Source organism: Kogia breviceps, chromosome 13 (assembly GCF_026419965.1).
Source record: "Kogia breviceps isolate mKogBre1 chromosome 13, mKogBre1 haplotype 1, whole genome shotgun sequence".
NCBI lineage: Eukaryota > Metazoa > Chordata > Mammalia > Artiodactyla > Physeteridae > Kogia > Kogia breviceps.
The window spans coordinates 40,472,230-40,487,372 of NC_081322.1; the positions used below are offsets into that span (position 1 = coordinate 40,472,230).

The 15,143-nt window shown below is 45.1% G+C and overlaps 1 protein-coding gene across 1 annotated transcript in view; it reads left to right on the top strand.

The window, feature by feature from the left end:
• Nucleotides 1-14,576, top strand: part of FOXO3 (forkhead box O3) — a 121,010-nt gene extending 106,434 nt beyond the window's left edge. Inside the window, 1 exon segment of the mRNA XM_067011567.1 lies at nucleotides 9,629-14,576. The gene's annotated coding sequence lies outside the window, so the exon portion shown is untranslated.
• Nucleotides 14,577-15,143: the final 567 nt, after the last annotated feature.

A 15,143-nucleotide genomic window follows, 5' to 3' on the forward strand; every position in this document is an offset into this window, starting at 1 on the left:
AGATATTTAGAGGTCCCATGGGTCAGTGTTTCTCAAAGTATTTCACAGAATACTCAATCCTCAGGATATTCATGGGTATTAAGCGGAAAATAGATTCTGTGGTCAAATGTCTGAGGAACGCCATGTTAAATAAAGTTTAAAAATATGGTTGTTTCCTGCAGGACTTCTCAGAGCCTTATAAGTTAATATATGTTGTGAACCTTCTAGGATCGGATTGCAGTGTCTCCCAAGTTTATCTGACATCTTGAATCAAATCCTTCTCCTAGAAACCATAGGACCAGTGTCCTAAGGAGCCCCCTAAAGGAATCCTGCAAGAGGTCAGCAACCTCTTGAGAACTAGGGATTCTTTGCCCTTTTTCCTCTTGATTCTTCCTGGAGCTTTTTGTACGACCTTGTCATACATCAAGCTTTTCTCAGCCACAGAGTGGGTTCTACTCTTGGATGAGCCAGCTGCCTGGCAAAATGGTAGGTCCCACCTTGGTAGAAGTGCTCAGGGAAAGTCTGAATTTATTAAACAAAATTTGTTTATTGAGTACCTGCAGTGTGCTGGGCACAGGGGATCGAGGAAGATAAAATAGGGTCTCACCCTCAAGGTGTGCGTGGTCTGGCTGGGGATGTGGTGCAGTGGTGATGGTGACCATTGTCCCAGAGGAAAAGACTGCTTTCCATGCAGGGCTGGAGCAAAGGACCCATGGGGCAGCGGCAACCTCGCATGCTTGGTTTTCTGGGACAACCCTGCTTTTTCAGATGTCCTGTTCCCTTATCGCGTGGTCTGCTCCCCCTGTCTTTGGGGGATAAAAACATAGGCTCCATGCTGATAGGGCAGAGTTCAGACTAAATCCAGATGCTGGTTCGTGTTAAAAGCCCTGCAGGAGACGTGCTTTTATGTTAGATTTCTAGAACTGGTTCATCATCACAGTTGAACGTGAGCCAGACACCCACTCCAAGATCACTGTCCCTGGGGCTCTGCTCCGAGGGGAGAAGTGGATTTAAAAAGCCTCCCCTGCAGCCCACCCCCAAGTTAAATGGTGTCTTTGTGGTACAGCAGAGGACCTATGAATCTGTAGCAGAAGGCTGCCATTTTTATGGCTATGTGTCATTGAGTCAAGCCACTCCACTTCTCTGAGTCTCAGTTCGCTTGTCTGTAAAATGGGGCTAAAACGAAAACCTACCCCACAGAGCTCTTGTAAGGACTATCTCTGATATGACCTAATGTCCTTTGTCAACTTTTTTAAAAGTTACTTAATGTTTATTGTTATTTAAAATGGTTCCAGAGGTTAATGCAGAATTAAGGAAAGCACCAAGCCAGTCTTACATTGTTGGCCCAAAGAGCAATTACTTTCCTCAATAAACTAGAATCAATTAGGTTTCTTTTCATTAAAGAGGTATAGCAATTGCCTGTTGTGTGAAACCTTTGATGTCCCCTAGAAGTCCTGCCTGCCAGTTTAGGGGTACCCAGGACAGGGGCTATATTTTCACTAATAAAGAGGACCTTCTGCCACAGACGGATTGGGGAGGTTCATATATGGTAGCCAGGGTGTTCCATTAGTATCTTTAAAGGATTGCCTGAGAAATCCTAGCTGTCTGGCCTCCGCTTTCTTTCCTTAGGGAGGCTGTCATATCCACTCTGTGCTGAGGGGGGAGCCTCGCCCTGCCCCGTTTCTGCTTCCTCAGAGTGGAGCCTCTTCCTGTTGGGAGGGAGCCTGGAAATCTGATCTTCCCTCTCCACTGCCAGGCCACCGTGGCCACACCGAGAAATAAATAGCTGCTCCAGTTCTCCTAGGACTTCTTGGGAGCAGAAAGATTGCCACACAACGAATGGCAGGATGCTGGCAGTGTCTGGCCATGGACCCCACCTCCCCAAGAGCTGGTGGTTTACCACCACCACCACCCCCGTTACTGGCTAACGTGACACAATTTGGGGTTCAGAAAATATGGCCACTGTATCTTTAAGATCTGCCAACTGAGTTCAGTGAAAACCCAGAGGAACTGGGTGTTCTTCTCCAGGAGCTTTCCTCCCAGAGAAGCAAGACCAAGCCTGGAGCTGAAACACACCACCCAGAAGAGCTACTGCCCGCTTGGTTGCAGGTGTTTTGTTTTCTCTTCCCAATAACAGATGTGAACCTTACTCTGTAATTCTAGACTTTCCTGTTTTTTAATAACCTCTTTTTTTTTGCTAAAATCTATGACATTCATTTATTAAAGGATGAGAATTACTTAGTCATGAAGCCCTCAGAGCATAATTCCAGTGTTTCTAAGGATAAAACTTTAACTGCCAGTCCTGGTTTGATTGATGGTTTGCATATCAGTGTGTTCTCTCTCTCTGTCTCCCTCCCTCCTTCTTCCCTTTCCTCTCTCCTCTGTCTTTCTCTCTGTTGAAAGACGTCCAGACCGTAAGATTTTTTGTTTTAAGTATTCATGTCTGTGTGGAGTGTTCAGTTTGACTCCTTAGTGGAAATTAATGGCCAAGAAGAGGTGGGAAGTTCTGAGGTTGAACTTATAAATTAATTTCTACTGGGCTTCTATTTGTGTACATGCCACTGTAATTAATTGGAACTTCCATTGATCACTTGTGTCTTCAGAAATGATTGGAAAGCAGTAGAGCCCAGCACAAGTAATCAGAAAATATGTGTTGACTGATAGACCTGTTAGAAGGTATCCCTTAGTTGGTAGTGTCCCTACTGCCTGAATGCACTCGCTGCCCAGCCCCGGTCAGCTCAGGTTGTCCTTCTGGCTGAGGTCGGGGTGGGGGGTGGAGAGCCGAGGTGGGGAGCTCCCAGCACGTCCCGACAGGTGCTGGTCAGGCTGAGCAAGGAGAGGAGGGCCACCCAGGCACCCACCATGTGGATCCACCTCACTCCTGGGTCTGCACTCCCACCGGACCACCGGACTGCCGACCTCAGGACAGACGGGCCTTTGTCTCTGTCGATCTTGGAGACACCCTTGAGCCCCTCCTTGGTTTCCTTCCTCTGTTGCATGGGTGTGGTTGCTGCCTCTTGGCTGCCATCTGTGTTGCCTGCATGTCCTGGTCATACCTCACAGGTGGATGAGTGGTTTGGACTATTTGTGGAACTAAAATAGCTGATTTTGTGTTTTCGATTTCAGAACCACTTTCAGAAAATTTAGATTGTCTTCAAAACCCTGCATATCTAAAGCAGGAGAATGATGACTTTGGAGACCCCCCCCCCCTCTTTTGTGCTTGGTAGCTGGGCCCTTAGATGGGCTGGAGCATTACAGCCGCTCTTGCACTCAGTCCCAAGGGAGGTAGGGCGTCCCGGCCCGAAGGGGTAGCTGCACGCTCCCAATTGTCCCTCTACCTCCTCTAGCCAGTAAATGCAGTGAGGAGTCACACAGGATGGGGCCACACCCAGTAAACATAAACATTGTGATATTCAGGTTACCCTTTATGGCTCTAAGCATTTCCTCCTGGACTACAGTTCCCTTGTGTTTCTAAATGGTGAATCATTTAGCAGTGACAGCAATTTGAGAGTTAGAGTAGCGTGACTCTTAATTGGGGGGGGGGGCTGGTAATAAAGAATGGGTTTGGTAGGATGGCAGAAGGTAAATTCTTTATTAAATACTATTTAAAATTTTATTTTAAAAATAAAATTATTTGGATGTTAAAACTGTGCCTTGTATTGATCCTTAGGAGGTTTCATCTTATAAGAAATATGAGGGTTTTTTTCTCATATTCTTCTGAATAGAAACTTCATCAGAAGCCATCCTCCTCCCAAAAGGGGATCATTAAAATTCTAGGTCCTGTCCCATAAGCAGTAGGTACTGCTTGGATTCAAATAAGATTAACTCTTAGCAAATGCGAGTCGGTTTAAAATGCTTTGTGGAAGCTGTAAGGCTTAAAAGGGTGTTAAGCATTTGAATTGGCAGAGAGGAAGAGAGGGCTGTTCCAGGAGTTGGTTCATTCATTTATTCAGCCAACATTTATTGTGTGCCTCTCCTCTGTTTCAACTTTCCAGGCTACTTGGGACATCAAGAAAATGTGTCCCTGCTGGAATGGGCACTTCGTGTGGGTAAATACCATGTCTAAGACAGTGCTCTTGAAATAGTAGATGCTCCGTAAGTGTTTGGTTTGATTTGAAGGCTTTGCTCTGCCCCCAGTATATTGGGACTTCAATGTGTATGAAAAAGTAACCATTCTGGGCACTGTGTGATGAGGTGCCAGGTAAGTGGCTTAGGAGTTTAGCAGAGGACAGCCTGGGGCGAGTGGGGCTGGAAGAGCCATCTGGATGTTTGGATGGGGAGAGCAAACCAGGCAAGGGCACTGAACCTGACCCATCGGATCGGCAGGAGTGGGTGGTAAAGCCGGGGTAAGGACAACAGAGCCAGACCCCCAGGACGCTGCCAGCCAGGGTTTTGGAGTATTATAATTAAGTCTAAGTAACCATGCATCCAGAAAGGATCCAAAAGCCCCTTAAAGTCTTTTGCCTTAAAAACAGTTCTTTAAAAGAATGTAATCCAGAACTTTGCAAGTTGTTCTGTGTAGTTTGAAAAATCTAACAATCTTAAGAAAATACGAAGTCTCTGCAACTTTGCTCTTGACAGTAAATTAATAAGTATCATATTTCTGCTATTGCAGTCACCATATTTGACTCTGGATGCACAAAGAATATTGGTCACCATAATCTCTGCCCCAAAATAAAGACAGAGACAGGACATTCTTAAACTTGTATTAATCATCATTAATCCCTACAGTTTGAGCAGCAGGGAAGTCTGCGTCTCTTTGCAGGTCACTCCTGCTCTCTGTCCCTCAGCTGTGAAGTGCCAGGGTGGCAGCTTCTCTCCTCATGCTTCCTGTGTTTATCAGCACAGCACACAGGCTGGCTGGAAGGGCAGTCCACACTAGATCCAGGTCCTGAAGCATCCTGGAGGCGACAGCTCTTCAGTGGCCTGTCGCCAGCCTTCACGGACAGGCTTCAGCTGCCACCTTGAGAAGCCCAGGAATTACAGGAGGTAGCCGAAAGCAGTGTTTACACAGGTCAGCCTTTTACGCAAACTAAGCTTTAAAAAAAAAAAAAAAAAAAAAAAGTCTGAGTGTCTTTCCAGTATCTTCCTGAGTGTCACCTTTGCCATGAAAAGTTTATTTTAAGCTTCCCTGTAACATCCCACGTTCTCCATAAGTACTTACTTGCCCCTTAGAAAGCCTGTGAGCTGCCCTTCCTAGAAACCTGATTTTCCTTCAGGGAGGCTCCTCAACTGTGTACAAATTTGGCCAGAATTTCCATACCTGTTTTCTTTCCCCTCATAAACTACTCAGCTTCTAAAATGGCAAGTTGACAGCATTTGCTAAAATGGATTTTTATAGAGCTGCACCTCCCAATTCCACTTCTTGGGCAGTCTTGGAGGATGGCTCTGTTCGGCCAGCCTTGCAGGCCAAAGGCTGCCTTTTAATCAGCAAGGCCCCTGCAGTCCCTGAACCCCAGGTTGGTTTTCATGCACTTCCCTAAGTCCTCGTTATCGCCCATTCCAACCCAGAAGATTTTGAAAAATTGCCAAATTAAGCCAAAGTGTCGTGCCCATTAGGTGTTTCTTGAGCTGCTTCGTGTTTAGGCCGTGAAGATGAGCTCCGGGGGAATTGCTGCCATTTGGGCTCTCCAACGTTGGCCGTGGCTGCCTTACCCAAGCCCTACAGAAATGCTGTTTTTCCTGGGGTGACACCAACAGAAGCCTTGGATGCTGGCAGATGGTTGTGTCCTGTGATGGACTGGGTGTCCCTCAGACCCCTCTGAGGGGAAGTAGAGATGGTGGCAGGCCGGCAATTCTTTGCCCTCTACTTGGGTAGAAACATTCATACTCTGAAACCCACACCTGTTCTCTGAACTCCACCTGAAGTTTCCCTGTCAGATCAAGTGAATATCAATTCATTTCAAATCTCTTCTATCCTAAACGTTCCATATTTAGTTCCCAGCTTGCCCCAGGGGTTGCAAGTTTGGCTTAAATTACGTTTAAAGAGTGAGGAATGAGGAACATGGTATTTCACTTTAATTTTGTGTTGCAGGCAGACTTTCCTCCGAAGATCTTTCAGTTTTAGCTAGGAAAGCAGTGGATAACCTGTATGGATTTGCAGATAGGAGAGTTTCATCCCTGTGGCTGGCTCTTTTTCCTTCCCTGTCATGTTTGGTATTGGGGTCCTGTTCCTTTCCTCTCTGCCAGGAAGATGAAAACACTGCTGAGAAATCCAGATTTGTCACAGTGGAGTTGAGCTGTGGGAGGACAGCAGTAGGAACATTCATGTTTTATTCCCAGTTTAAAGTTGATGGGGGTTGTTACGTTTTGTGTACAGTTACTTGGAGGTGTTGCTGTTTCTTAGAACATCATGTGAGTTAGTGGTGATAATTAGGCAGAAACTTGTCTTCCCTACAGATACCAAGATCATAGAGGGACTTACTCTCACCAGAGACCAGATGACAGCATCCACCGATATTTTTAGAATGGGCCTCATCATTTGCTTTCCCCATTTCATTTTCCCTGCATCAACAGCCTGATTTCAAACTTAAGTGTTGGGCAGGGAGAGAGAGGGAAGAGATTTTTCTCCCTGTTAATGAAAGTTGCTGATGGGACAGGACAATGTTTTCCTATTTATTGTTACTTGGCCCATGGCCTAGTAACTGTGAAGTGATAGCTGTAATTCCCTTCAGCTGTAGGCTTCTTTTTCCTTCCAAAAGTTTTGCTTAATCTGATGTGTTTTTAGACTCATAAGGGCATCAACATACACACGTAAACTTCAGTTAACTAAAGCGTCTTACTTGAAAGAATGTCAGAGTGGTGAGAGCCCCATTCAAAAGCAGGGAACTTGTATCCAAACTAAGTATCGTTAAATCCCATTACTTAATGTGCTCCCGCCATTTTTTCAGTCTTGGTGGAGTCAGATAAACATTTGCAAACACTGATCCATCAAAGAGAGGTTAAAAATCTAAGGCAGGGGCTTCCCTGGTGGCGCAGTGGTTGAGAGTCTGTCTGCCGATGCAGGGGACACGGGTTCGTGCCCCGGTCCGGGAAGATCCCACATGCCGCAGAGCGGCTGGGCCCGTGAGCCATGGGCGCTGAGCCTGCGCGTCCGGAGCCTGCGCTTCGCAATGGGAGAGGCCACAACAGTGAGAGGCCCGCGTACCGAAAAAAAAAAAAAAAACCTAAGGCAGATGAGGGGCCACTTTCCTTGTGACGATTTTTAATCATAAGGTCTTCCTAGTGAATGGTGAATCTGGTGTTCCTCTTAGAAGGGTGATTGCATTTCCTTTCTGTTTTCACAATATTTTACAAACTGTTTGCCTTCTATCACAGAGAAACAAGTTGCCTTTCCGTCCTGTGGAGTGGGGGTTTCTCTGTTAATAACAATTTGTCCTCCGTGACAAATTTCAACCTCTAAACCTGGGCCTGGCATCTCCCAGTTGAACCGCCAGCCACAGGCCGTTTCCCGTGAGACCTCGGGGGAGCTCCAGGATGTAGTGCCACAAGGGACCCCAAGCCCATTCTACAAAGAAGGAAAGAGTGACGATCAGTGCATTCCCTTCTTAATGATAAAGTTCCCTGAAGATTCTGGCTGGACCTTTGGATGAGACTGTGATGGTTGTTGCTCTAGACTGCCCACTCTGGTCTCCTGCCCCTGGTTTCAGGGCCGATGCCCTATTCTGCTTAGAACGATGCCACGTTGAGGGTTGTAGGTGCCCTCTGCCTTCTTCCCTCCTGTGCTGACCCGGCGCCAGCATTAGAGCAAGCTGCGTGCTCTGCCTCTGTACTTGGAGAATGAAGTGTGTCACCTTCCCAGCATGCACTGGTTTCTTTGGCTGAATAATTAACACCAGAGGGAACTGGGGGATGAGGTCTGGATTAGGTAATACTTTACACCTTCTCTCTTGGCACTTACAGTTAAGTCAGGATCGGGACTTGGGGACCATAGTCACCTGATGACTAATTGGTGATCTTAGGTTGTGGTTTATTAAGTGTTACTGTGAAGGAAAGAACCAAATCCCCTCCCAAAGAACCACGTCTGCACCCTTGTTTCTTCATGCCTCAGGGGTCCCAGGTAGAGTAGCTAGAATAGCACTGGCTCTGGCAGGTTAAATACCTCACAGATACTGAGATCTGATCTCTGTTTTATTACCTTGTCTCCATCTGAAATCAACAAGCCATTATTTTATAGTCTAGGACAATATTGTCTAGTATCATTACAAAGCAAAGAATACCTCCAAAAAAAGCCATCAGCCAGGGAAATGAAGTACTTGGGGAATGGGTGGGAAGAAGGGACCTTTTCCTGTTTTACTGTCTCTGCCTCTAACAAAACAACCTAAGTTCTCCTATGTGGAGCTATAGCAAGGGTAATTATGACCGTAGGTATGTAATATTACGAGTACCAAGTCCTGCTGTCTTTCTGAATATTGGTGGTGAGAGGTAAGATTGCCAAAAACAGTCCAGCCACAGAACAGAATTGTACACTTGTGAAACTTCCAGGTGAATTTAAGATAATATCTTTTTTAAAGAGAGAAGCAGATGTACGTAACGTGTGTGTGTGTGTGTGTGTGTGTGTGTGTGTGAGAGAGAGAGAGAGAGAGAGCTTATTGATGCATTTTTCATTACTTGTTCACCTTATCTGGTGAGAAGATCCTAAGTTCATGTTGCTTCCCTACCACTTTTCCATTTCTTGGCCTAGAGCCATTTTTTTTCCTACCATGACAGCTGACACTGTCTCCATAAACAAAAGGTCTTGAGGCCTGTCATGTCAGTTCCTTTAGCTACATCTCTATGAGTATATATACATATTTTTTTAATTCTCTAACTTTTCCGGGCTCAGTGGTCGCAGGAAGTCTGATAAGATTTGTGTAAATTCAGATGCTTTGAGAGGATTTACCGTTTGAAGGTGGCTGAGTGCATAATAATAATACCAACAATAATAGTGTTGTTAATTTTTAAAGGAGTGTTTTATGGGAGGTTTTTTGGGCCATATGTATGCGTGATATAATTGTTTTTCTTCTGCAGGTTTTTAATATAAAAAGCAAATTCCTAGGACACCCCACTTAGAGATTACTTCTCCTTTTATAGTGAGGGAAGTCAAGATGACCCCGACCCGGCAGTGCAGACCGATGACACCTTTGTGGAAAGTGGCCATTTCCACTCCCCTGATGTTGGGATATCAATGGGAAGCAAGGTCACTTAGTCCTCATAGCCAGGGGAGGGGGAACCAGAAGAGCATAGCTGGTCTGCTTGGGGTGACCAGCTCCCCTGGTTTTAGCATGCAAGTCTCGTGTCCCAGGAAGCCCCTCAATCCAAAAATCTAGAGTAAAACCCCATCTGCATTGCACCCCAGGCCTCCCTAATTTGGAAGGGCCCGCTGAGGCACCCCGATTAACCTCCACAAGTGAATGGCCCCATTTCCTCCCAGGCTTTTTAACTTGAGGGCGTTTTGTTATCAGGCACAGAAATAAGGTAAGTGATCTCCAGGCTTTGTCCTTAGGTTTTCAGCCCTTTGAAGCTAGTGCAGCAGAACAGCTTGACTTGCAGCACCCCTGGCCCAGAGGCGGGTGAGGGGACCGGAGGCTGAGGAGACGTGACCTGGAGGGCCCACTGCTGCTGTTTGAATGTCCTTAACCGTCTCTGGTTTTCTTCTCTCCTCCTTTAGACCCTCAAACTGACACAAGACCTACAGAGAAAACCCTTTGCCAAATCTGCTCTCAGCAAGTGGACAGTGATACCGTTTACAGCTTAACACCTTCGTGAGCCCCTGCCGTTTCCTACCCCAGCAGAGACTGTTATCGGCCCCTTACCCCGGGTGAAGCACTTACCCTCGCACAGAACTCTCTCTATAAAGTATGCAAAAACCTTCCTTGTACGGGGTGACAGCCACCTGCCAGCGAAGGACAGCACCCTGCCAGCACCGCCCACCCTGTTCAGAGCACACCGTGAGCCCGCGGGCCGTTCTGTGGTGTTTTAATATCATGATGGTTTGTGGGATGTTTTGAGTGTTGTTTTTGTGTTTGTTTTCCTTTGACTTTCAGTTTCTCACATGCATTAACTTGCAGTCTTTTTATGTTAAAATATTAATCGTGCTTCCCCTGGCAAATTTAAAAACAGAAGGAAAATGTTGTACCAGCTACTGTGCTGGTTTTGGGTGTCACAAGCATTCAAGCTCGTAGAACTCCCCAGACTAACACATTACATAAACTAGAGGGGGGTTTTCTTTGTTCTTTCGTTTGGTAGAAAACTATCCTTTTCTAAAAACTGAACAGTGGCACAAGTGTTTTCTGTGTGCACTGGTCCAGGACAGAGCCCTGCATCGGCAAACCTGACTCAGAACCAAACCATGTGCTTGGTTCTGAGTCAGGGTGGTCGGGGGATGAGACCCCGGCACCTGGTCTGCAGTTGCTAGATCAGTAGGGCCTGTGGTCTCCTGTCAGTATCCTCAGCTAACAGAGTCAACAGTGATGGTATGTTGGTTAGAAATTAGAATTTTTCAAGGAAGAAATCAGCTCAGCTGTCCGCTCATTGCCAAATGCCACTAACAGGTTTAGTTTTAAGGAGAAAAGAAAAGAAAAAAAAAAAAAAAGTAGTCGTGTTTTGCTTTGCAGAAGAAGTGAACTTACAGGTGAACATTAAGCCCACAGTGAGAAATGTGTGGAAAGTACAAACCCGAGTCACTATTTTTCTAAATGTGCACCCTTGATTATTTTCAGTCTTACTCTGTATAATCTGATCTAGTAGACGTGTATGAGTGACAAGCAATAGCATACAAACTGATTCCTTTTTAATATAAATAAGCTTAGATTGTAATTGTACAAGTGTCACAATGGAAATACAAGATAGGACAGTTTTGACCTCCCCCCACACACTTTTCCTGCTTCTATGGATTTCATTTTTTTCTTTTCAAAAAGTTATGGTGCTGTATAGGTGCTTTCTGTTTAACCTGAAAAGTGTGATTATATTAGTTACCCTCTTTGGTAGACAGAATAGTTGGGAACACCTTTGGTACATATGAAACTGGTGTAATGATGCTCTGATTAGCACAGCATATGCATACTTCTCCAAAGTGATATATGAAGACTCTTTTCGTTGCATAAAAAGCATTAGGCATAGAAATGTATAAATATATTTTATCATGTACAGTACAAAAATGGAACAGTCTGCATGGATGTTAGGGATACAGGCTAGTATTTCAGCACAGACCTCCCTGCATGAGTTCTCGCTGATGCTTGCACCGTGCAGTGGGCACTGATCCCCTTCCACCAACACAGACGTGCCACCCGACCTCCTGCACCCATCACCAGCCACCAGGGGCCCCTTTGTGCACCTTTGCTTCCTGATTCCTCTGGGGGTGATATTGGTGGTGATAACAGCTCCTAGCATAATGAACGTTCCATTTGGGGTTGCCACTTGTCTCTCCCGCCTCGCTTGGGCTGTCATGTTTGAGTGATGGCCCTGTGGATTTCACCCTGCTCTCTACTGAATCTGTAAATTGTTGTGCACTTTGTGGTTATAGTAGACCTGTAGCATACCACCTTTTCTAAACTGCTACAAGTTTATAATCTTCACTTTGAAAGTATGTCTAATTTTTAAAAGTATGTATTCTATTCACGTGGTCTGCTTGTCAGTGAGACAGACTTTTGCTTACTGTATTCTTTTGTAATAAAGCTAGCCACTTCCTTGATTCTTCGGTAGTCTGCTATACACAAGAACTGTCAAGTGTCAGCAAGAGAGGGCTGCCTCTCTGGGTTCCTAAGTGATGCTGCCCTCTGGGTGGAGACATAGTTCAGAGACAGTGGCAGCAGCTCAGGGACGGGGTGGGGAGGGGTGGGGTGTGTGTGGCAGGGGGTGTTGGATATAGGGGAGAATCCGAGTGCTTCCAACACTAGGGCCCTGAGAACTTCTCTCCTGAGCTCAAAGAAACAAGAAAACTAACAAAATAGCGACTTGCCTTTGCAGTTTTATAGACCCTGGGAAATACTTTGGGAGTAAGAGAGGCAACCCTCAAATGTGTTTTGACTTTTAAAGTGTTGAATTCCATTCAGACGTGTGGCATCTCATTTATTCTTTCTTTTTTTCCCCCCCAGTGTTTGTTAGATTTCAGGCAGAATGTTTTACAAAATGTTCTAGAACCGGATTCTAATTTAATCTAAAACAGCTGAGGGAGGGACAGAGAGGTATGAGAGCAGGATAGCCACAGAGCAGATCAGGAAAACAGAGAGGGAGGGGTGCTTGGAATTTTTTTTCTTTTCATTTTTTTTTTTTTTTTAAGTAATTCAGCATCTACATGTAGAGTGTCACGGACAGCTGAGATCAGGGCAAAGTCTAGTGCCAGCATCAGTCCTAGAAAGGGTCAGGCAAGAATGGAATAGTTAAGCCTGTCCAGGATCACAGCAGCCCCACTCTCACCCTTGGCCGCCCACCCAGAGGCCAGGATCCCTTAGACTAACTGAGTCCGAAGGCAGTCAGACAGGGCAGAGGTGCCACCTAAGCCCCCTCCCTCTTGAATTTGAAGACCCTTCTTTCAGGAAGGGCCTTCCAATGGCCACCATGTGGCATTCTGAGTGCCATGGGCCCTCACAGGAAGTTTTCTGATCTGGAGTATCTCAGTGGAATACTTGGTAGTCTCCGGGAGTCTGGCGGTTGTAATGTTTGCATCCTGATAAGAATTTCTGGAGTCTACACTCAGCCTCTAAATAAGCTAGGGAGCCTTCCACTTTTTGATGGGAAATTTAGAAACAAGAGTAACAATGTTGAAAACATGACCCGAACTCTGGGGTTCTATTGTTCTCTTCAGGGCTCCAGAACCAGATACCTTTTACCAGAGTTAGAACAGAGCATTATCACAAGCCTTCACTGTCCTGGCGTGAGTGAGGCCTGACCGCCAGGTTCAGAGTATCCCATTAACTGAAAGAATCTGAGGTCGATTTCCTTTACTGCATCCCCTGCAATGTAATGACTGCCGAAACATATTTTTTTTAATTTCAGAAGTTTGGCTCTCCTGTTAATGGGAAGAGCGTGCACACACGTGTAGTACTGGGGGACTCTGTGTGGGGGGGGTGGGGGGTTGGTGAGTTTTGCCCTTGTGTGTGTCGTGTCGTTCCCCCACCCTGAGGAGAAGACCTCTTGGCTCACTGGTCAGGACAGGTATGCTCAGTCTCAGGGTGTCATTTCAGGAGGCTTCTGAAATTGTTAAAGACGGTAGTGAGTCTATCTAATGAACCCAATTAAAGAATAAGGAATATTTGAATCTCTTGGAAAGACCGTCAAGAGGAAAGCAGTCAAACACCCAGGCCCATTTTTCATGCCGATGCCAAGGGCTGGTGAGGGGAAATTGAAAAGTTACCCTTTCTCTCTGAAAGCAGAAATAAAATCCTGACAGCTCCAAACTCTGATTTCTTCTTTCTCGGTGTATTTGGGGAACATAGTACGATTAGGTATAATGTATTCTTTTTTTAATTAAGAAAAGCAAAAATTTTGTAGAAATAACAATCACTGGCAAAGAGGTATGAAAAAGCCAGCTTCTCCTGGAGACCCGGGGTGGCAGGGCACAGCGAAGGGAGAGTGAAGTCCTTGTGAAATCATGTCTGTCAGACAAGATCTTAACACAGATGCCCAAGTAATTGAAAAGAGTACAGTCGGCCCTCCGCATACACGGGCTCAGCATCCTCTGATTAAACCAACCACGGATCCGTAGGGCCGACTGTACTACACCATTTTATATAAGGGACTTGGGCATCCACAGATTTTGGTATCTGTGGAGGTCCTGCAACCAATCCCCCACGGATACCAAGGGGCGACTGTGTATTATATTTGATCTAGATCTTTAGTGGGTAACATTTTATGCAGTTCGAATGAATGAAATATTTTCCTCTTGTTTAGTTTTATTTGTATGTGTTTTTCTTTGTTGAATGATTGGTTCCGAGGCCTCTGCCACACTCCAGAAATATTTGTGCGGCTGCTTTAAAAAAAAAAAAAAAAAAAAAAACTACATGTCTGGTCACTTATTTCTCTAAAATTATCTCATTGCCTGGCAATCAATCTTCTCTCAATACACTTGTCCTAGCACATTATGTACATGCAAAATGTAAACAGATGTGGAGGACCAGAAAAATTAGTTAATATTTTTTAAATGTACATTTTGGCTTCACATGTTTAACTTTTTTTTTAAGAAAAAAGTTGCATGAATGGAAAAAAAATCTGTATACAGTATCTGTAAAACTGTCTTATCTGTTTCAATTTCTTGTTCATAACCCATGCAAACTAGAACTCATTGTGGTGCCTGGCCGTATTCAAACACCTAAGAGTCATGCAGTTGATACTTTGGTTTGAAGCACCTCATCCTTTCTTTCAAAGCGAACACTATCATATTGCATTCTTACTGAGGATTTTGTCTATCCATATGTTGCCATGAATTATCTCTACCACGTTTCCTCTCAAGAATCAAAACCAGTTTGATTTGGGAATCTTCTCCTTTCCAAATGAAATAGAGATGCAGTACTTAACTTTCCTTGGTGTTTGTAGATATTGCCTTGTGTATTCCATTTAAAACCGTAATCTAGTTTGTAAAAGAAATGGTGACGCATGTAAATAAAGCATCGATGACACTCTCTCTTACTCCAAGAAGTTTTTGTTCTCCTTCCCCCTTTCTTTAACCCGAGGAGTGAAATAGCTGAGTTTATCTCAAGGTCTTCCTGTGGAAGAGGCACAAAGCTGGGAGACTCTATCCTGAGATCTCTAAACTAAATGAATCCTGCAGACTTTTTCTCTGACCCACTTTTGACCTTCACAGGCAACCGGACAATTTAATAAAGCAGATTTATGGCATTGTTCGTGGTGGCTGATAGCCACTTTTGGCCTTCCCTGAGTCAGGCTGCCCTGGAGGAGCTTTTACATAGGGAGGCGGGATTTAAACTCTGTCTTCCTTGGGTGTCAGAGGTTTTGACCTGTCACAGTTTTGGCCCCAAGGAGGTCCTGCTCACGTGAGACCAGCAGATGAATGTCGGTCACCACGGTGCGCTCCTACGTATCAAAGTCAAACACAACGCGTCAGGCTGCTGGTGGCAATAGCATAAATATTTCCTCTTAGCTAAGTTAGGGGGAACTCCACCCTACTGTAAAACTATTCTTAGTAGCCTGGGTTGTGGTTTTCCTATTAATAGACGTTATAAAAATCA